At 51.6% G+C, this 22030-nt stretch overlaps 1 pseudogene; it reads left to right on the top strand.

The window, feature by feature from the left end:
- Positions 1 to 16027, top strand: part of LOC129126905 (uncharacterized) — a 208327-nt pseudogene extending 192300 nt beyond the window's left edge.
- Positions 16028 to 22030: the final 6003 nt, after the last annotated feature.

The raw sequence follows: 22030 nt of genomic DNA, 5'->3' as shown, positions 1-22030 counted from the left end.
CTGTCACCCCCTTGTATGCTTTTCCTGTAAATTGTGTCACGAACCTTGGTGGTCTCATTGTCGGAGTGGTAGAACACCTAGGGGAATTTGTACGCCGTGCTATGAGAAAGAGAGGAGACTAACTTCTATCATTCTTAGTAGCAGAGTTGCTACGGGGGAGGTAAAGCTTGGATCTGACGAGTGGTGGGAAACCTTTTCCAAAGGGGTAAATCCTGATCGGTTCTGCTACCACCCTAACGAACCGATCCCCTTTCTCCTGGACATCCTGGAAGTGGTGTGTCGGAAGAAAGCCCCCAATTTGCGGCGTGACCTCTCATTAATAAAAGCTAATAACTGGGCCGCCAGTGCTAAAAAGTGGAAACGAGAGGTTTATCCGGCTCCTGAAGAATACCTCTGCTGCCGAGAAGATGGCAAACCCCGAGGCTCGCAGCAACCGAGTCGTCGGGCGAGGCAGAGAGGTAATAACCAGTGGAGTCTGTCGGAAGCCCCGACCCCCATATGGGATGTCCAGGAAATGTTGGCCGTCCTGCCCCAGGATTGGTAACCCACCACTGGGGAAACCAAAGGTAAAATTCAACCTGAGCTCCGACAATGACAGCCCCAAATTACAAGCCTTAATTCTTTTCTGGTGCATCGTAACAAGTTCAGGGGCAGAAGGGTATTCACATCAACCCTTCAAATGGTCACTGATTAGATGGGAAGACCAGTATGTTATCCAGACCAAAATCACGTCTGGCGCACCCAGCTTTTTATGTACTTTGTGTGATTTAATACCTGTAAATCCATGTTTAAATCAGTTTGGATATTATTTTTGTCCAAGCTCAAACCCAGGAAAAGGGTATTGTAACTATCCAGGACACTTTTACTGTGCTTATTGGGACTGTGTATCAGTAAGCTCCTTTGGGGGGAACGAGGACGGGTTTATCAGAACTGGATGGGGTCCATACGGGTGTACACAGCCCACTTCCACATATACCCAGAAAGAAGGAGGGTTAGATGGAACATGCAATATGATTTACATTAATGTGACAAAACCACATGACCAAGTCTGGTTATTAGGGAAAATGTGGGGAGCCCGATTATGGGAACCAGGGACAGACAGAGGGGGGCACTTTATAATCCAAAAGACAACCGTGCCACACGACCCCGAACCAATTGGACCAAACCAGGCGATAGCTGGAGAACTAACGCTAGGAGAAAATAATGGAAATGAATCAGAAACAGCCCCAACCACTAGTCTTCCAGAAATGTATAAGCAAAACTTTACTGATTCGACCCGAGGACCTGAAAACCCGGGAGAAGGGGACTTGTGGAAAATATTACAGGCCACTTTCCTAGTCCTGAATGAGACCCATCCAAATCTAACTGAGGAATGTTGGCTGTGTTACACCGTAAACCCCCCGTTCTATGAAGCCATAGGGGTAACAGCAAAAAGCAGACGAGTAAATGGGACCAACCCAGCTAGGTGCCTATGGAAAAAAGAAGGAGAAGAATCGAGAGGGATAACCTTGGCAAGGGTAACGGGGAGAGGAAGATGTATAGGACGAGTACCAGTGGAAAAACGACATCTATGTCAGGTTATGGGGAATTTGAGTGACCCTAAGAAACCTGCCAGCTGGATACTACCAGCAGCAAATACTAAATGGGTCTGTAACACTCTCGGAGTCACCCCATGTATAAATATAGACCGATTTAATGAATCCAGTGACTTTTGTATTCAAGTATTGATAGTACCCAGAGTCCTTTACCACCCCGTAGAGTACGTTTATGAACAATATCAAAATATAGGACCCCACATAGTGAAACGGGAAATATTCACAACCTTCACTGTAGCAATGTTACTAGGAATAGCTGCAGCCGGGACAGGAACAGGAATAGCCTCACTCATACAGCAACACCGAGGATTCCAAGAACTAAGAGCCTCTGTAGATGAAGACCTCAGGAGGATCGAAACCTCCATCAAAGACCTCACAGAATCATTAGATTCCCTAGCAGAGGTAGCCTTACAAAATCGAAGGGGGTTAAATCTATTATTCCTGCAACAAGGAGGACTATGTGCTGCTTTAAGAGAAGAATGCTGCACATATGTAAACAAGAGCGGAATTATACGGGACTCAATGGCAAAAATACGGGAGGGGCTAGAAAGAAGACAAAGAGAAAGGGAAAAACACCAAAGCTGGTATGAATCTTGGTTTAACTATTCTCCTTGGCTTACAACTTTATTATCAACGATAGCGGGTCCACTACTTCTCTTACTATTGGGACTCACGTTTGGCCCTTGTATTTTTAATAAATTGATTAGCATGGTAAAAGGCAGATTAGAAGCTGCTCACCTTATGCTCACACGAGCAAAATACGGAACCTTGAAGATGGATGATCTAGAAGAATCTCTGGAGCTCAGCAAAAGGGAATTAGAGCATTTTGACGAACAAAATTGAGTATCAAAACAAAGGGGGGATTGAGATGAGGGACTACATTTTGTTCGTCACGAAAAAGAGACCAGTGTGTTACAAGAGTTGTCTGCTGACTATTTCTGTACTACTTCATGAGATATGAGCCACAAGGATACCAGGGAAGGGGTTGCAGGAGCCCACACATAGTCCCACCCAGCAAATGGTACAAGCAGATAACTCACAGAGATAACGACCAGGGAAAGGCTGGGGAAGGGGCAGGGGCAGATAAACACCCAGCAGGGAAACCTTTCCTGCTGACAAATGGTACAAGCAGATAACTCACAGAGATAACGACCAGGGAAAAGCTGGGGAAGGGGCAGGGGCAGATAAACAGTCTGCAAGGCAGGATATTTGCTTGCTTAAGCTTGATAGGGCACAGTTTGCAAGGCAGGACATTTGCTTGCTTAAGCTTGATAGGGCACATATTGCATTAATCATAAGATTTTGGTAATTTTCCACAGAGAAGTCACCAAATAAGTGTGGGATCTCAGCACATCGTTCCCGATGTCCAGAGATGCCAGGAGAACCCTTGGGGGTCTCGAAAATCCTGGAATGTTGCCAAGAGTGTTTGGTGGCTTGATTTTGATCCATCCACAGAAGTAACAAGAGTTTGAGGACAAGAGAATCACTTTAGAGTACAAGGTGTAAAAGAGACACATTTAGAGGGTGAGATACAGACTTTAAGGTTTTTGGTACAGGGGGGTTATGGAGACAAGATGGAGGGATCAGGGCGTGTCTTGTCCTTCTTCTTTCTTCTTCTTGTCCTCCATCTCCTGTGATGATGTTGGCACTTGGAGATTGGTTTATGGTGAAGGTGCACTTGCTAACATGGGTGAAAAGCATTGGGAAATAAAGGTAAATATTGTATACGTAGGTTTTAGTATAAAAAGACATGACCGCCCCGTGGGTGGTCAGAGAGTGCCTGTGACTGCTTGCAGATCAGACCTCTGTTGGGCAGACAGAAAAATTTTGTAGATAAGAAATAATAAACAACCTGAAGACCGAAAGCTGAAGAGTCCAGACTCGTCCTTTGCATTGCGTGCCACCCAAGAACCACTCTACCCGTGTCGGGGCAGAGACAGACAGCCGAACCCGACAAATAAGGACATAGGGTGAAGAAGACGCGGCTGAGGAAGACTCCGCAGCCTTTATCACCGACCACCAGGAGACAGAAGGATGACCCCCTAGCAACAACCAGCGCAGGCGCAGAGAACTCTGAGATAACATGGACTCCTGAAGGATGGAGAGGATAAAAGGACTGAATCAGAAACTAGTTGGTGCGGCAGTAGTGGAGCAGAGACTCCCCTGTCGCCCAGCGCTGAGCCTTTGCTTACGTAGTATAACTGCTTCCATAATTAATAAATTCTTTGATTGGAAATTACTCGTTTTGAGTCAATTTTATAACAATGGGGTGTCCAGGGGGTCCCTGTGCCCAGGAAAGGGGGTGCACGGGTCCCGGTGTTGAGGAAGGTGGTGGGTGGGGGCTGTGGAAGGCAGGAGTGGGGGTCCAGGGGGTGCTGGGGTCAAGGAAAAGCGGGGGCTGGGTTGTCTGAGAGGGGGAGGGCCGGGAAAGGGGGTGCGGGGGGGCATTGGTGCTGCATGAGGGGGTGCAGGAGGGTCCCCGTGCTGGATAAGGGGGTGCAGGGGGGGTCCCTGTGCCTGAGAACGGAGGGTTTGGGAGGGTTCCAGTCTCAGATATGGGGGTGCACGGCGGTCCTGGTGCAGTGGAATGGGGGTTCAGGGGGTCCTGGTGCTGTATAAGAGGATGCAGTGGGGTCCTGGTGCCCAGGAATGGGGGTTCAGGGGTGCCGGTGCCAGATAATGGCCTGGCTGGGATCTGGTGCTGGGAAAAGGGGTGCAGGGGGTCCCAGGGCCAGATAACGGGATGCACTGGGGTCCCGGTGCCCAGGAATGGGGTTCCAGGGGGTTCCATTCCCGAGTTCCGGGGTTCAAGGGGTCCTGGTGCCTGAAAATTGAGGTTCAGGGGGTCCCGGTGCCGGATAAGGGGATGTAGTGGATCCCGGTGCCCAGAAATTGGGGTTCAGGGCGGTTTCCCTGCCCGGGAATGGGGGCTCAGGGGGTTCCAGGCTGCAGATAAGGGGGTGCAGGGGTTATCGGGGCTGAGGAAGGGGGTACAGGGGGGGTCCCAGTGCCCCAAAATGAACGGTCAAGGGGGGTCTCTTGACCCCCTGGAACCCCAGGGGACCTTCCGGGATCCCCTGGAACCCCTTCCAGGAAGCGCCGGGAATGAAGAACTGGGGGGACGCCGAAATTTGGGAGATCTGGGGGTCCAAAAGCCGAGGAAAACGGCGGGTCTGGGGTCTGGGAAGGACGAGGTGGCCGGGAATGGGCGTGCAGGGCGTCCCAGAGCACTGACGGGGGTGCGGGGGGATCCTAGGCCCGGATTAGGGGAGGCAGGGGGGTCCCAGTGCCCAAAAATTGGGGTTCAGGGGGTTCCCGTGTCGGGGAATGCAGGTTCGGGGGCAGTTTCCTTCCAGGAATTTGGGATTCAAGGGGGTCCCGGTGGCCGGGAATTGCGGTTCCGGGGGCGTCGGTGACCAGAAATGGGGATTCAGGGGGGTCCTGGGGCCACATGAGGGGGTACAGGGCGGTGCCAATGCTGGGCAAGGGGGTACAGGGGGGTCCCTGTGCCCAGAAATGGGCGCTCAAGGGGGTCCGCGTGCTCAGGAATGGGGGTTCAGGGGGGTCCCGGTGCTGAAAAAGGGTGCTGAGGGGGTCACAGGACCGAAAATGGGGGTTCAGGGGGGTCCCGGTACCCGGGAATGGAGGTTTAGGGAGTTCCCGGTGCCCAGGAATTGTGGTTCAGGGGGGTCCCGGTGAACAGAAATGGGGGTTCAGGGGATCTCGGTGCCAGATGAGGGGGTACAGGGGGGTCCCGGTGCTGGGGAAGTGGAGTGAGGGGGGGTGGCATGACCCAAAATGGGGGTTCAGGAGCGTTCCCCTGCCCGGGAATGGAGGTTTAGAGGGTTCCCCTGCCCGGGAATGGAAGATCAAGGGGGTCCCGGTGCCCGGGAATTGCGGTTCAGGGGGGTCCCGGTTTCGGGGGGTCCCACTCACCTTTGGTCGCGGCCCCCGGGTCCCCCAGGAGCCCCAGGAGCCCCCGGAGCACCCCCAGCCCCAGCGCTGGGGCCATCGCAGCCGTCCCCGATCGCGGCTGCAGAGACGCGAAAGCCAAAGTGCCCGAGGGAGCGCGGGGGGAGGGGGAAAGGGCGAATTCCAGGGAATTCACCTGGATCCCCTCCTGGCACCCCTCTGGATCCCTCGGGGATCCGCCTGGGACCCTCCAGGGCCGCGCCCTGCGGGACCCCCGGGCCGGGCTCTGCTGAACTCCCGGCCCTGCGCTCAAACTCTGCCCGGACCCCGCTGGGCTCGGCCCAAAGCCGGGCAAGCAGCGGGAGCAGCGGAGCAGGGCTGGGCGCTGGGACCCGATCCCTGATTCCCAATCTCCTTCTCTCTCTCGCTCTCTGCTGTTCTCTCCCTTTCCTTTGGGGGATCATAAATCCCAGAGCGGCCGCAGAGCCCCGTGCCCAGGCCGGGTTTCCCAGCAAAGGGAGGCTGGGGCTGAGGTGCCCCGGGCTGGCCGGGAATGGGGGCCCGGGGCTCCCTGGGCTCACGGAAATGGGGGATCCAGGGGCTGGGAGAGGAGGATACCCGGGAAAGGGGGTGCAGGGGGGTGTTGGGGCAGGATAAGGGGGTGCAGGGGGGGGTCCCAGTGCCCGGGAATGGGGTTGGGAGGGGGGGGTGGGCAGCAGCTGCTGGAGAGAGACTGGGACAGACTGGAATGGACTGGGACAGACTGGGAAAAGAACCCACTGGGAGCAGAACTGAGGCAGCAGAGATCATACTGGGATATACTGGGACCACACTGAGGGCTACTGGGAACATGCAGGGGACAATTGAGATTGGACAGGGAATGGTTTGGATCATCCTGGGACTGACTGGAATCATACTGGGAGTGATCAGATCTGTAGTAGGGGTGAAGAAGAGAAACTGGAATAATGCAGGGAGCAACTGGGATCATACTGGGAGCAGCTGCCCCATGCTGGGGTCATACTGGGATCATACTGGGACTGATGGGGTGACACTTGGAGTGACTGGCATAGTACTGGGAGTGTCTGGGAGTAACTGGGATCAAACTGGAGGTGACTGGACTTATACTGGCAGCAACTGGGACCACAGCGGGGGCAAATGGCATCGGGTAAGGTGTGACCGGGCTCATCCTGGAAGTGACTGGGGCCACACTGGGCTCTTACTGAGAGGGACTGAGAGTGAAAGGAACCATACAGGGCATGACTGGGAGCCGCTGGGACCGTGTCGGGGGCAACTGGGATCCTACCGGGAGTGATTTGGACCATACTGGGAGTGACCGGGACCCACCGGTGAGGCGGCGGCGGAGCTGGGAGGCGGCCGCAGCGCAGGTGGGAGCCGCGCTGGGTTGTGCGGGGGCTCGGGGCTCGCTGCGGGCCTCGGGGGCGGCAGGGGGCTCAGGCGGGTTCCTTGTGCCGTGTCCGGCCCGTGGTGCCGCTGCCGTGAGGGCGCTGCGGGAGCGGCTGCCCGCGGTCTCCTTGCGGCCGCTGCCTCGGCAGGAGCCGCTGCCGGAGCAGCGCTGGCTCGGCCCGGTTCCTGTGGCTGGCACAGGGGCGGCTGCCCCGTGCCCGCGGCTGTGCGGGGAAATTCACGTGGCCGGAGGTTTCCGTGCCCCGAGGAGACAGAGGAGTCCTGTACAAGTGACTTTATTGCTGAGCAGAGGGAGAGGCCGTGGCGCATTTGCCGTGCGCTCGCTGCCATTGTTGTAGTTCGCAGCCTCCTTTTTATCCTCATTTTCCCGGCTCATCTCCCTCTCCCTTTGCCCACTGGCCGAGGTACTTGGAAGGTTCAGACCTCCCGATCTGCCAACTGCACGTCCTCGTTAATGTGCACCCCCACTTTTGTAGAACAGCCGATATTCACGGCTCTGTTAAGTCTTTTTTGTTCTCCACGTTCAGGAATTTAGCGGGACTTTCTGTGAGCAGCAGTCCGTGTTAATTAATAACATTTATTGAAGCTGGTGGTTTCGCCCCTTACTTCCTTATCTACAAGCCCCTGGCCCCCCGCTCAGCTGCTGAATGAGCTGCACTCTCAAGGTGCGGAGCATGGTAAAAAGGTGAGAGGTGCTGCAGCACATCAGAGCAGAAGCAGCATTCGTTTAACCCATGGTCTGCCAGGGAACCACAAAACCATGTCCCATTCCCATCCTTTCCACGTTTGGACTGGTACATGAGCTGCTTTTTTGTTTCCTTTGTTATCTGTTTCACCACTTTTGCTTTGTCTCTATTTGCCAAGACCAGTTTGAGTCATTTGATTTTCCACAAACTCCTCTTTTCTCTGCTAACAGATGATCTGATCCCATCCCATGGTGAAATGTTGTGTTCCTCATTTCAGTGGATTGCTCAGCAGGAAGGTCAGGAGCTGGAGCTGTCTGGTTGGTTATTCCGAGGGCAGCTTGTAATCTAATGGTGCCATTGAAATGAGAAATGGGTTCTGTGGCTCCTGATATGAATTGGTTTGGGTTCCCAGGGGCTGGTCCATGGTGTTGTAGGATTTGTTCTGCTGGCCGTTCATCTTCTCCCCATTTTTGGCCGCTCTCTCCAGCCAGGGCTGCATCAATTGACCATTTTTCTCTAATTAAATCGTCAAATACTTGGATTCCCAACTGATTTCCCGGAACTTGTGGGAGCAAGAACATCTCAGTGCTCTAATCCACCCTATATAACATAGACAGTGACAGCACACGTTGGAGTGGGCAGAGGGATGATTCCCCCCCATTTATTTATAGTGAAGTTTTCCCAACATTCTCCATTTGCTGTTTCCCTGTGCAGCTTCACCCGTTTCTCTTGCAGGGTCAGATATCCTCACCCCGGGCTCTGCCTTGAGCTGTGCAAATTCCATCAGGGCAAGCAGGCAGAGCTCGGGGTGAGGGGCAGGGGGAATCAGCCCAATTCCTGCCCCAGGCAAGAGACCCAGGTACATTGGCCAGGCTTTGCCCAGCAGGGTTCATTTGCATTCCTAAAGCTCCTCTCCTGGCTGACTAGAACCAAAGCTTCTCTTCCAGGGCTGCCATCTGGTGAGTCACATGTGGCCCCCGGAATCTGCTTTTTTAAAAAAAAGTATTAACTATTTAAGAGTTAAAAGTATCACGGTTAAAGTTCTTCAATTTTGCAAAATGCAACATAAAGGCGAACATGGAAAAACCCAGACCAAAAATTGATTCTCACCCTTCTGTCCCAAACCTACCTGACAATATAAAGTAGGATTATTATTAAAAATGTTTCTCATGTTGTAATCTTATCACTGAAACTGTAGGGAAAACAAAAACTCTCCAAGAATCTCTTTAGTGTGAGAGAGTCAAGGCATTACTTGGTTCTGGCCAGGATGGGCAACAGAAATAATTTCATCCACACATAGCCCGGCTGTGCAGAAAAAATCATTCCATGACATGTCAGTTTTACTCGATTTTTCCTAAACTTTACGTAGTCTGAACCAATCTAAATCCACTGCTTTAATGTTCATTGCTTCCAAGTCGTGTAAGTTTTTAGTGTTTGGTTTCCTATTAGACTCGGATTTCTTCCCCTCTGATGTGAATTCGGCCCACACTCCTGGATTTCCTTCTCAGCCTTTTCCAGACCAGGTGTCTCCAGCTGTGCGGGGGCAGTGTCTGGGGTAGCTGTTGGTTGCTGTTTGCTGAGGGGCGTTGATGTTTTGTTGCTGGTCGTTATCTCTGTGGGTGTCTTTTGGGCTATTCCCAGTCTGTTCGGATGTTAAACTCGTCTCCATTGAGTGGTGGAGATGAGTTTAACATCGGAACAGACTGGGAACCCCTTAAATAAAACCTTTAAAATTTCTTTCCCAAAGGCAAACCTTTGAGTAGAGAAACCTTTCTGAGCAGAGAAATACGATTTAAAAGAACCAGGATGGGTACATTTTGCAGCAGTGCAGTCGCAGGCAGCCCAGAGTGTGGGTGTGAGTGAGCCCCAGGGTGGAATTGTGCCGCGGTGCTCCCCAGCAGCTGTGGCAGTGCAGGCCCAGCCAGCGCTGGAGCTGCAGCAGCGGCAGCGAGGCTTGGCCGCAGTGGCTGGAGGTGCCAGGGGAGGGTGGCCAGGATTCCCGAGGGTTTGAGCAGAGGATCTGTGGGCAGGCCCAGGGGCTTGGCCCGCTGTGGAGCCCTGGCTGCTGCTGCGTTGCCTTCAGGGCATGCTCAGGGCGGCTCCCATGGTCCTGCTGCAGGCGGGAAGTGCAAATCTCCGGGGCTTCAGAGCCCCTGAGGCCAGGCTGAGGGGTCCCCCCGTGCTCAGCTGTGCTGGCGGCTGTTTCTGGCCTCAGGGACACTTGGCGTGGGCCCCTTGGCCACCAGTGGTGCTGCTTTGCACTCCTTAGGCAGGAGCCGATGGCCTGGCTGGGTGTTGGCAACAGCAAAGTCCCAGGGCAGGCTCTGTGCCAGCCCAGCTTCCTGGGGGAGAGATTCCACAGGAGACAGGATCCTGGCTACAGCCTGCCTTAAATTTACATCCCTTATTTCCACCCTGCACTAGGTGGAGAATTGCCCAGGTAAGGAATTCCAGACATGAATTCCAAGGGAGATAATTGAATATCTGCCTTGGGTCTGGCTCTTTTTCTTGCCAAGGCCAATGGCAAAAGCTGTACCCATGGCATCTTGGTTTCTATCTCCGGCTTCCAAAGGTGTTTCTTTATTTCCCCATTCATTCTTTCTACCCAGCCCGAGCTCTGGGCTTGCCAGGGGTTATGGAGGTCCCATTGTATTCCTAAAGCTGCCATAACCCCCTGAAGGGTCTTTCCTGTAAAATGAGTTCCCCATCTGAATCTATTGCTTCCACAATCCATTATCTTTGAATTATTTCTTTTAGCAACAGGTTAATAAGTGATCCAGTGATTGCTGAAGCAGTCAGAATTGCTTTTGCCCCCCTGTTAGGTGCCATGGTGTCACCAGAAGATATTGAAGCCTTCCTGCTCAGGGCATTTCAGTGCCAGGCTCTTACAAGCACCCACAGCTCTGCGGGTTGAGCTGAGCATGGGCCGGTGACCTGCGCTTTGTCTGATTCCCCTTCCTTAATAACAGCCTGTCTTGTAGCTCTTTTCCCTTCTGCTGCCCTTGCAGAGCCATCCACAAACACATTGTCTCCCTCAGGCCAGGGAATGTCCCATCAATCTCTCCCAGCCTGGCTCGGGAGCTCTGTCCCTTGAGTGTAGTCCTGGGTTCCTTGCCAGCCCCTCTCCAGGCTGTTCAAACAGGAGGCTGGGTTAAACCCTTGCCCTGTCCTCAGTTCTGAATCCTCCTGTGCCATTGAACAAGTTTCATACTGTAATCACCGAGCCCTGCTCATCCATTGAGAGGCTCTTTTGGTTGTCAAAGCTTTAACTTGATGCCAGACTTGAACTCTAGGAGATCCTCCTGTTGTCATCAGTTTTCAGCCTCTGCTCCCACGGAAGCTGTGGCTGCACAATTCTGCAGACAATGAGGCTGCTCTCTGGCCACTGGGTTAAACATTTTAGCACAAGAATTCCTTTGGCAAGACCCTGTTTAATGTCCACCTATAATTCAAATTCTTTTTCCCTGTCTGGAAGGCCCAGGCCACTCGCCTCAGTTAATCTTAATTTTAACACTTGAAAATTCTGTGTTTCCTCCTTGTGTCCATCCATCCAGTTTGTTGACTGGCAGGATAGGAGTGTTGCAGGGAGACATCCTTGGCTCCAAAAGCCCTGCCTTCTACAGGGACTCAATACCAGGCTGTGAGCCCTTCCTTCCCTCTCTTGGAACAGGGTAGTGCTTGTCCTGGTTGCTTTAATTTGTAGAGGCTCCATATCTAATTTTCTGTATTTCCCTGGGGCTGCCCACACTTCTGGGTTCACTTCAGCATAGGCCTTGTCAGACTTTTGACACAGAGGTACAACAGAACTAGCCTCTGTATCCCTTTTTACAGTATTAAAATCCAGCTCTCAAACTCCTTCCTAGTTAATTACAATCACAGGAAGAAGAAAAAGAAATTTATTTCAAACCTATCCCCCACAGCTTCTAATAGTGGTTGAACAAATCATACCTGCTCATCTTTCCTACTCATTCCCTTAAAAATTAAAATATTCCTGTACTATTTTCCCCTTTAGGTCTAAGATTCAGAGCAGATTGAGAGGCCCCTGTGTCCATCAGAAAATGCCTCCTCTCAAAGCAGACCCACCTGAATGTTCTCAAGGGCTCCAGTGTGGAGGGTCCCTGGTATGATGGGAGCTGTGACAGCCCTGCCAATCCATGTCCATCACGGGCTGGACTTGCTGGTCCTGAGGGTGCTGCTGTCTCTGCTTGCAGTGTCCTTGTGCCCTGCAGCCGGAGCCCTGATTCCTTGCCAGGGGCTGTTTGGGTGGGCTGTGCCCTGCCGAGGAGGGCAATGCCTCTGCCGGGTGCTTGTGGCCGAGCCGTGCCCTGGGTGCTGGGGCCCCCTTGGGCCCTGGGGCTGATCCCTCAGGGGCTGTAGGAGCTCTGCCCTGGCCTTTGCCTTCAGCTTGGCCTTTTGCTGCTCCCTTCTTGCATTCACCTGCTGGGCCTTTGTGCCCAAGTGCTGCAGGGCCTTCTTCTGCCCCTCCTGCAGCCCCCCTCAGTGCCTGTGGGTGCTTGTCTGGCTTTACAAGACAGGTGTCTGCTTGGGAAGGCAGAAAAAGCCTCTCTTGGAATGGAGAATGCAAACCCCCTCCCTCTTAATTTTTAGGATAGTGAAATCAAGGGGCTCTCAGGCAAAGATATGGGATTAGGAATAACGGTTCTTTACTAGTGTGTATAATATAATAATAGTAGTGTGTATCAACAGCTCCGGCAGTGCCAACAAACAGAGCCCGGAGCCGGTCCCGGCCTTTCGGCCGCGGCGCTTTCCCCTTGGGTGCAGTTCCGGGCACGGCCGGCAGGGGCGCCGGTGGCTCCCGCGGGGCGGGGCAGCGCATCCCTGCCATGGGAACCTCTCTTAACGGCAATAGAGCAATCCCTTCATCTAACTCTTTCACTTTTTTACCTTCTGTAGCCTTTCTCCCGTGTTTTGAGAAAGAATTTGGAGAGGGCTGCCTTTTAACTGAGCTCCTAGTGTTTCGATAAGGTGCTTCCTGTAGAGAGAGGGATTTTCCCTGAACAGCAGGAGCTGTGGTTACCAAGGGGACGTAACTCAGAGCAGGAGGGGTCAGGGGAGGATATCCCGCCGAGGCTCGGTCGGAGTGTGGGCAGGGTGTGCTGCCGGAATGGCCAGAGGGGGATCTTCCCGTGGAGGCCGAGCCGGAGCGTGGGCAGCCCCCACATGGCTTCTGGCGGCTGATCCGGCAGCTCCCGGCAGAGAAAAGGCAGGTGGGAGACCCCGGCAGCAGCAACGGCGCTGCCCAGCGCAGCTGGCACGGGCAGGGCAGCCGGGGATGGGATGGCTGGGACCCGCCCTCGGTGCGGTCGGCGCGGTGACCTCGGCCCACGCGGCAGGACAGAGCAACCCCATCTTGCCCAGCATGGCCGGCAGAGCGGCCGCGGGCCGGGCAGTGGGGCCAGAGCACACAAATTCACCGCCAGCGCCGGGGCAGGTGGAGCTGCCCTGGGCAGTGAGCCCGCACCTGGGATGGAAACCGGGGCAGGCGGAGCTGAGGCGGGCAGCGAGCCGGGACCCGGGACAGGCGCCTCGGCCGCCAACGCAGGGGGCAAGAGCTGCAGAGGATCCCACTCTCTTTCTGACTTTTCCTCTTGTTCCCCTCCCTTTCATTTCCCCTTTTTATTTTCTTGGTTTTTTCCTCGGGTGTTTTTGATACTTCAAAGATTTTTATTCCCCTAAAATCTCCTGTCTAACATATGGCATATTCTCTTTCTTCTAGATTAAATGTTTTTTTTTTACAAATAAATCCAGAACCTAACAAATCTAAACTTCTGCTTGGATATTTTGAAATGGTCAACGAGCTAACTCATGACCTCCTAATGTTGTTTTTCTCATCACCTTTTTATTTATCCTTTGGCAAATTAAGCATCTTTCAGTGACTTGCTTTGCTACACCAAAAATCCCAGTGCACCCAAAATTCCTTAAAAAATGATCACACAAAGCTTGAGTACGCCAGTGGGGTTTCTGATGAGCGTCTTCTAATCTTTTCCTAGTAAGCACATTTTATTAAGTAATTGTCTTCCATGTAGAAGTTTCTATTTCCCTGATTTATCTTGTTCATTTCCTATCTTCTTTAATTCTTTTTTCTCGGCTTCCCTAAACTTTGGAATTTCCAGTTTTTCCTCGTTTGGAGTTAATATTAAACTAACTCTTTCAGCTCCATTTTCTGCTGCATCCTTAGCTTTGTGATGTGCCCCCAGTTTGCCCAGTTTGCCTCTCCTTTGGCCCGGGCCGGGTTCCCCCCGCCCGCAGCGGCTGGGAGCAGCCGAGAGCCCCGCGCTGCCCATGCCGACCTGGCCCGGCTCCATGGCCGCTGCTGCCGCGGGCTGCGAGGGCTGCGGGAACGGGGCACCGAGGGTGTGGCTGCTGCTGGGGGAGGAGGAGGAGGGAGGGAAGGGCAGGGATGGAGGGGGAGGAGGAGGCGGGGTAAGGGGGGAGGAGGGGGAGAAGGAATGGAAGGGGCGGGATGGAAAAGGAGCAGGAGGTGGGGATAAGACAGAGAGGAGGAGGAGGAGGGGGGATGGAAGAGGAGGAGCGGGAGGAGAAAGAGCAGTGAAGGAGGCGGGGTTAGGGGGGAGGAGGAGAAGGAGGTGGAGATAGGACAGAGGAGGAGCGGGAGGAAGAGGAAGAGGAGGGACAAAGGTGGATCAAGGCTGAGCTGCGGGAGCCACGCGGTCTCGAGCCCCTGCCTGAATTCGCAGCCCCCACCTGTGGGATCATCGCCCCCCCCCATGGCTCCGGTGAGCGGGGAGGGGGAGCCCGGCCCGGATATCCCGGGGGGTCCCTGGGTTGGGTTTTTGGGGGGATGTTTGGAGAATGAAGAAGTCCAAGGCTGAGCGGAAAAGGCCCCTCGGGGGGACATCGGGGGGTGGCGGTGGCGGCTGCCGGCAGAGGCAGCCTGGAGGAGCAGAGCCCTGTGTGCCCCAGGAGGCCAAAGTGGGGAGGCCAGAGAGGGGGGAGCGCCGCCATTGGCGGGAGCCTCAAGAGCCTGGAGAGGGGCAGGGGGGACTCCTTGGAGCCGCTGCAGCCCAGGGCAGAGAATGAGGGGAGAAGGGAGCCCGGGAGCCCAAACAGCCCCAGCATCCCAAAATGGGGAGAGCCAAGAGGGGGCAGTGCGTCCCCAGAGACGGCCTGGGGGGATCTCGATGCCCTTGCCTGTGGCACGGAGGCAAATCCCATGCTGTCCTTGTCCTTCCTCGCCCAGAGCAGGAGCTGAGCATGGAGAGCAGAGAGGACAAATGCCCGCGGCAGAACCTGGTGGCAGAGGCCGTTTTGAGCGGCTCCACGGCGCAGGAAGCCAACGGGGAGGAAAAGGCCCGGAGATGCCACACGAGGAGGGGCTGCAAACGCAGATGGCGGGGATGTGAGGGGGAAAGAGCCAGCCTGGGCCGGGAAGGCGGCCGGAGATGGAGGCAGAGCTCGGAGCTGGTGCTCCATGAGCAGCTCCATGATGGGGAGAAGCCGCACACGTGCGTGGAGTGTGGGAAGAGCTTCAGGTGGAACTCCGAGCTGATCAGGCACCAGAGGACCCACACTGGGGAACGGCCCTACGAGTGTGGGGAGTGTGGGAAGAGCTTCAGCTGCAGCTCCAACCTGATCAGCCACCAGAGGACCCACACTGGGGAGAGACCCTATGAGTGCTCCAAGTGCAGGAAGAGGTTTCAGACCAGCTCCAATCTCCTCCAGCACTATCGGATTCACACAGAGGAGAGGCCCTTCCAATGCCCCGACTGCGGGAAGGGATTCAAGCGCAACTCCACCCTCATCACCCATCGGCGCATCCACACTGGGGAGAGGCCCTACGGGTGTGATAAATGCAGGAAGAGGTTTCAGACCAGCTCCAATCTCCTCCTGCACTATCGGATTCACACAGAGGAGAGGCCCTTCCAATGCCCCGACTGCAGGAAGGGATTCCAGCGCAACTGCACCCTCATCACCCACCGGCGCATCCACACTGGGGAGAGGCCCTACGAGTGTCCCCAGTGTGGGAAGAGCTTCTCCAGCAGCTCTCACTTGACCCGACACCAACGGAGGCACCGGTAAGGGAAGCCCTGCGAGTGCCCCGAGTGCGGGAAGAGCTTCGTGCGCTGCTGCAGCTCCATCCCCCACTGGAGGAGGCACTTTGGGCACAGCCCTGGTCACTCACATTCCCTGTGATCCATGTTGGGAACACACCTGGCTGCTTCTCCTTTGGTTTGGCCTGAATTTTTTTCTCTTCTCCATCTCTCTCTACTCCAGAAGCCAAGAGGGATGGATCTGTCCCCTCAAAACCACTCAAATTCCACTGAAAATAACTGAATTTTAACCCAAAAAGGCTCAATCCTACCTCAAATTCTTTGTTCCCTCCTCAAAAAACTCAATCCCATGCCAAACTCAATCCATTCCACAGCCACCAGGGTAAAATGGGGTTAGAAGGGGACTGGGAGAAGTGGGATCCCAATTTGGAGCAGTGGGATGGGGATTGTGTGGGCCTGGGTGTGTGGGATGTATTTGATAGCAAATAAAACTTTCAGAGTTACTGATTTCTGTCCTGTTCATTTTCAGTCATTTCTGTTTTCAGAGTGCCACCTTTTCATGTGATTCAATTCCTATAAAAATCCCATGTTTTAAATCATCTAACCCAAACAATCCAAAAACCAATATCAAAATAAAACCACCTGCACACAATTAATGTTTTAAAAATAATTTTAATTTTTCAAGAGTACTTAAGGATGTTATTAAAGTTTAATTGTTTGGTTGAAATGTCTGAGAAATTATAGTGGTGTTTGGTCTTGTGTTTAGTGTATTTGTAATATGAATTGTTTACTAAGATCTGTTAGATTGCATGGTAGTTTCTTTAGATATTTTTCATCTGAAGTACTTTAGTCATCGAGTTCTTGGAACGTAAACTAGTTTGGGGGAAAAGTTTGCTGTGCATGAGGGTCTGTGAATATGCCCCAGGCTGATGTAAGGGGAAAGGTATTTCAGGGGATCCCCGAAGGTAACAGGGTGCTCCTGCCTGAGCGCCAAGATGCACCCGGCCGTAATAACCTTTGCTCCATGGTCCTGGTCTCCCATTAAACTTTTATTAAAGTCCCTTATTAACCTGTTTACATTTTCACAGGAGAGTGAACGTGTTTTTCACAGGCAGCTTCACAGAAACTGGAACACGTGGGGGTTCCCGGGAGTGGGCACCGCTGATCCAGGGCATGGAGGCGCTGCCTGCAATCGTCCATAACCGCCCATAAGGAGCCTCCAGGGCTTTACCCTCCATGAGCTGCAGCAGACGTGTCGGGAAAGGTGACAAGAGCCCGTGGAATGGTGCTTGTTGCAGGCAGATTGGCCACTTGCAGCTCTTCAAAACTCCCTCCCGTGAAAAATGAAAAAACTTCAGCCATTCAAAAGTGTGAAAAATGCGTTCACTCTCCTGTGAAAATCTAAAAAGTTTAATAAGGGACAATGGGAGACCAGGACCATGGAGCAAAGGTTATTACGGCCGGGTGCATCTTGGCACTCAGCCAGGAGCACCCTGTTACCTTCAGGGATCCCCTGAAATACCTTTCCCCTTACATCAGCCTGGTGCATATTCATAGAGCCTCATGCACAGCAACTGGGAAGGGTTTAACACTTTACTGGGTATATTAGTGTTCAGAAACACATAATCACCAGAATGATTATATGCAGGTGCTTTTATTGAAGAGCTCTGGGTGTCAGGGGTACCAACCCAAATCTGACTCCAACATGGGTTCGGGATGAACATGTTTTTATATTCTATCCTTATATAACTTTCATGTTAATGATTAAACTTCAATTGTTCTATTGTATACATAGATTTCAGCCAAGCATGGGCTCCTCATGGCCCCCCTCAAACTTCTAACATAGTTTCTCATGATTCTTCTTATGATTAAACAATAATTATATTTAATTACTAAACAATCATCACATCTAACAATTATATCATTTATCATGTTCTGCTTACGCAGGTGCAATTTCACATGATCTGGCAAGCACAAAGCCTAACATTTTCAGAGTCTATTTTTGACATTTTTCCAGGGCCCCACTATCATTCTCCCCCCTTTGAAAGCATTTTCACTTCACTATAGGTGTAAATGTTTTCACTTGATACAGTCCTTTATTTCTCAATTTATTCTTGACGTTCTTCAAGTCCATGGTTGATGTAAACGTTGTCGTGGATGCTGTCACGCACTGGAGAACCAGAAGATGGTGGGCGTGGATCTCGTGTCAGAGCCTTTATTATCTTCTGGTTCCAGGACGTTTTCTTCTGTATCTCTCCTTTCAAGATGCTGTGAACTAACCAAATTGCTAAGAATACAATTAGTAAGATTATCACACTCTCAATGATAGATTTAATCCATGAACTCACATTCCACCCTAGCCCTTTAAAGATTTTGCCTAGCCAGGTCGTAGTCAAATCCTTTTGCTCTTCTTGTGCTTCATGCTCTCTTTGTTTCAACTGATTGATGTCACATTCTACATCTGCAGTTACATTTGGGATGTGAACGCAGCAATGACCAACCCGTCCCTTTAAAAATCCACATACTCCATGCTCTTTCAGGAGTAACAAATCTAAGGCTAATCGATTTTGTAAAGTCATTTTTGTGGTGGCTTGTAATTGTACGTTTAATTCTTTAAATCCTTCCCGGGTGACTCTTGCCAGTCTATCTACCTGACCTGTAAGTTTGTACAGCATCTCCCTACTCTGAGAGTTTGCTGTAGGACCAAGCAAAGACTCTCGGGCCCACCCAAATTTCACTCCACCAGAGGGTTCTTGCCAAGTGTCATCTGGATTTTCATTGTCTAGAACTTCTCGTCTTGCTCTTATCTGCACAAGTTCATGTTTTCCGTTAAATGGGGACATTTTCCAAATTGGACATGAGGTTGGGAGGCCTAAAGTAATTTCCTTTACTTTCCCATCTACAGGCAGATGTGTTGTCCAGGTGCCATCGCTTGCTGCCCATACAAATTGTCCTGGACCTCGGACTGTACTCCTGGTACATCCTACAACTACTTTATAATTCCCTCTGCCTTGTTTATGTTTGATCCCTCTGCAAGCACAGCCAGTTTGTAGGGCTATTGCCAGGGGTGGCATCTGCTTTATCTCTGCATCATCAGAAGTGTAGTCATAAGTTTTATTACATGCCCACCAACTTACTTGGTCTGCCCTCGTTCTGCTACTGGTGGCAGTGTTTGTTACTGCTGGATCTGTTTCATTCTCGGAGCCTTCCCACTTAATGCCCCAAGGGGTGTTTGCCATACATTGGAATCTTTGAAGGATACTCACAGACCACGCACTGTCCCAAGGCTCTGTCTGACCTTTCTGATCCTTGGCCTCACACTTCCATACCAGAGTGGTTTCTGTAACATTTTCTGTAATCTTTTTATAGTGTGGCAAATAGCATTGCCATTGTGTGATGCCTCCTGATTCTCCCATAGGGGTTCCTAGTGTGCCATCACTTAGAATACAGTCTTTCTGGCCCATGGGTCTCATCCATGTTCCTATTTTCTCCCAAGTTTCCTTGATTACTTGCCTCGACTCGGGTACCTGTTTGCATGCAATTGTTTTGTTGTTTTGTATTTCAGGTAGTTTTGATGTTATGATTCCCCAATTTACTGGGTCTCCTGCTGCCTTTGGTATTGGCAGACAGGCAGTTATTCTACAGGTGTTTTGCATTTTGGCAAAGTCTTTGACTAATCCAATCATTACATTCTCAGCCCAAACTGCATTAGAAACCTTTATCCCCTGTGTTTCTGCTTGTACCTCTCTCTTCATTCTAGAATGAAGAGTGTTTACTTGATCTTTTTGCATTCCACATCCCAAAGACATTAATGACCATAACATTGGCACAAATACTGATAGCATTCTCAAAGTAAGTAAGCACATCTTATCTGCAGCCTTGTTGGTTCCACAGTTTACACAGGCCGTGATCCAGGATGGATTTTCTTCACTCGGGTGTAGTGAATCCAGGGGTCCACGCTGGCTACTTTGGCTGCTGTAAAGGTGGTCAGCAGTACCTGGTGGGGCCCACTCCACTTTTCTTTCAGCAGTTCTTCGTTCCAGTTCTTGATGTACACCTCGTCTCCTGGATGTATGTTATGAACTGGGTTCTCGAGAGTCAGCGGTCTATTCCACACGAGGATGCTCCGGAGCCGAGCTAAAGTTTTCCCGAGAGACAGAACATAATTATACACTTCCTGCTTTCCTGTGACGTGCACATTAGGGTTAGGATCAGGAGATTCATATGGTTTCCCCTGCAATATCTCATAAGGACTGACTGACATCCCACTCCTAGGCTTTATCCGAATCCTCAACAGTGCTATTGGCAAAGCCTGGGGCCACTGCAATTTGGCTTCTTGGCATATTTTACTGATTTGCCTCTTTAGTGTCTGATTCATCCTCTCTACCTGTCCACTTGACTGGGGTCTCCACGGTGTGTGGAGGTCCCAAGTTATCCCCAGCAATCTACTTACCTCTCTTACTACTGTAGCTATGAAATGGAGCCCCCTATCTGATGATACCCTAGGGGTACCCCAAACCTGGGAATAATCTCCTGTAGTAACCACTTTACTGTTTCCTTTGCTTGGTTGGTGCGACAGGGAAGGGCTTCTGGCCACCCAGAGAATGTGTCAACCCCCACTAACAGGTATTTGTATCCTCGAGTTCTTGGCAGTTCTAGAAAATCTACCTGCCAATAGTCTCCTGGCTCTATTCCTATCCGAATTCTTCCTAGCTGTGCCTGTCGCCAGCCACTGGGTTGTTTTTCAAGCAGATATCGCACTTTGACATTACTGATTTTGCCATTGTTAACATCCGTACCGAAATTAAACTCTGCTTTAGCAATTTTACCAATGCCTCTGCTCCCCAGTGACATTCGTTATGTTTAATTTGTAGAACTTCTCTCATTATCAAGGGGGTACCACTATCTGTCCTTGTGCAGTCACATACCATCCCCCTGAATTCTTTTGTGCATTTAGCAAACGTGCCAGTCTCTCATCTTCTACTGAATATTTTGGTTCTGGAGGCAAATTGAATTGGGATACATTAAGCTTTAAAGGTATCAATGCCATTGTTGTTTGCACCTCTCCAGCAACCTGTCGGGCTGCCCAGTCTGCCTTTCGATTTCCCTCACAGATTCTGGAGTTTCCTGATTGCTGTGTTTTACAGTGTATGATTGCCACTTGTTCAGGTTTTTGTACTGCCTTTATCAATTGCAGGACTGCATTCTGATGTTTAATGTGCATACCCCTGAGAAGGACAATAGTCCCCTTTCTTTCCACAGTGCTCTGTGTACATGCACCACTCCAAAAGCATATTTTGAGTCAGTCCAGATATTTCCCTTTTTCCCTTCACTTAATTCTAGTGCCCTGGTTAAAGCAACCAGTTCTGCCTTCTGGGCAGATGTATTTGGTGGTAATGCCTTGGCCTCCACTGCTGTACTGACTGTTGTTACCGCATACCCAGCGTATCTGGTTCCGTTTTCCACAAAGCTGCTCCCATCTGTAAACAGCTCCCACTCTGGCTGCTCTAGTGGGACGTCTTTCAGGTCTTCTCTTGCCGAGTAGGTGTACTCTATTACCTCCACACAGTCATGCTCTAATGGGCCTTCCTCAGTTGTGGTACCTAGGAACAAAGCTGGATTCAAAAGGTTAGTTGTTTTTAATGTGACATCACCCTGCTCAGTCAGGACTACCTGGAATTTCATCATCCTGCTTGGGGATAGCAATGGCCCCCTTCTGCTCTAAGACAGTGGTTACCATGTGTGGTACATTGACATCTATGTGCCTTCCCATCGTGAGCTTCCTGGCTTCTTGTATCAGCCTCACAGTGGCTGCGACTGCCCGCAGACATGGAGGCCACCCGGCACTTATGCTGTCAAGTTGTTTGGAAAAGTAGCCCAGCGGCCTTTTCCAGCTTCCCAGACCTTGGGTCAGGACTCCGAGTGCTAGGCGCAGCCTTTCATGGACAAACAGCTGAAAGTCTTTAGACAGATCAGGTAAGCCTAATGCTGGAGCAGTTGTCAGTGCTTCCTTTAATTTTAGGAAGGCTTCTTTCTGTGGCTTGCCCCAGGTGAATGGCTGCATCTTCTGAGCTTCACACAGGGGTTTTGCAATCAGTCCATAGTCCATGATCCACAGGCGACACCATCCTGCCATCCCGAGGAAGACTCGCAGCTCATGTAGATTCTGGGGCTCTGGAATAGCACAAATAGCTTGGATACGGTTAGTGCCTAGTTTTCATTGCCCTTGTGAAATTTCACATCCCAGGTAGATCACAGTCTGTTGGGCAATTTGTGCCTTTCCTCTGGGTACTTTATAACCTCCCATTCCCAGGGAATTTAAAATCTCAATGGTTACCTTTATACAGGTTGCTTTTCTTCTGTAGCTATTAGTATATCA

This window comes from Agelaius phoeniceus, chromosome 15, assembly GCF_051311805.1.
Source record: "Agelaius phoeniceus isolate bAgePho1 chromosome 15, bAgePho1.hap1, whole genome shotgun sequence".
Lineage (NCBI taxonomy): Eukaryota > Metazoa > Chordata > Aves > Passeriformes > Icteridae > Agelaius > Agelaius phoeniceus.
This window is presented reverse-complemented; position numbering and strand designations above follow the sequence as displayed.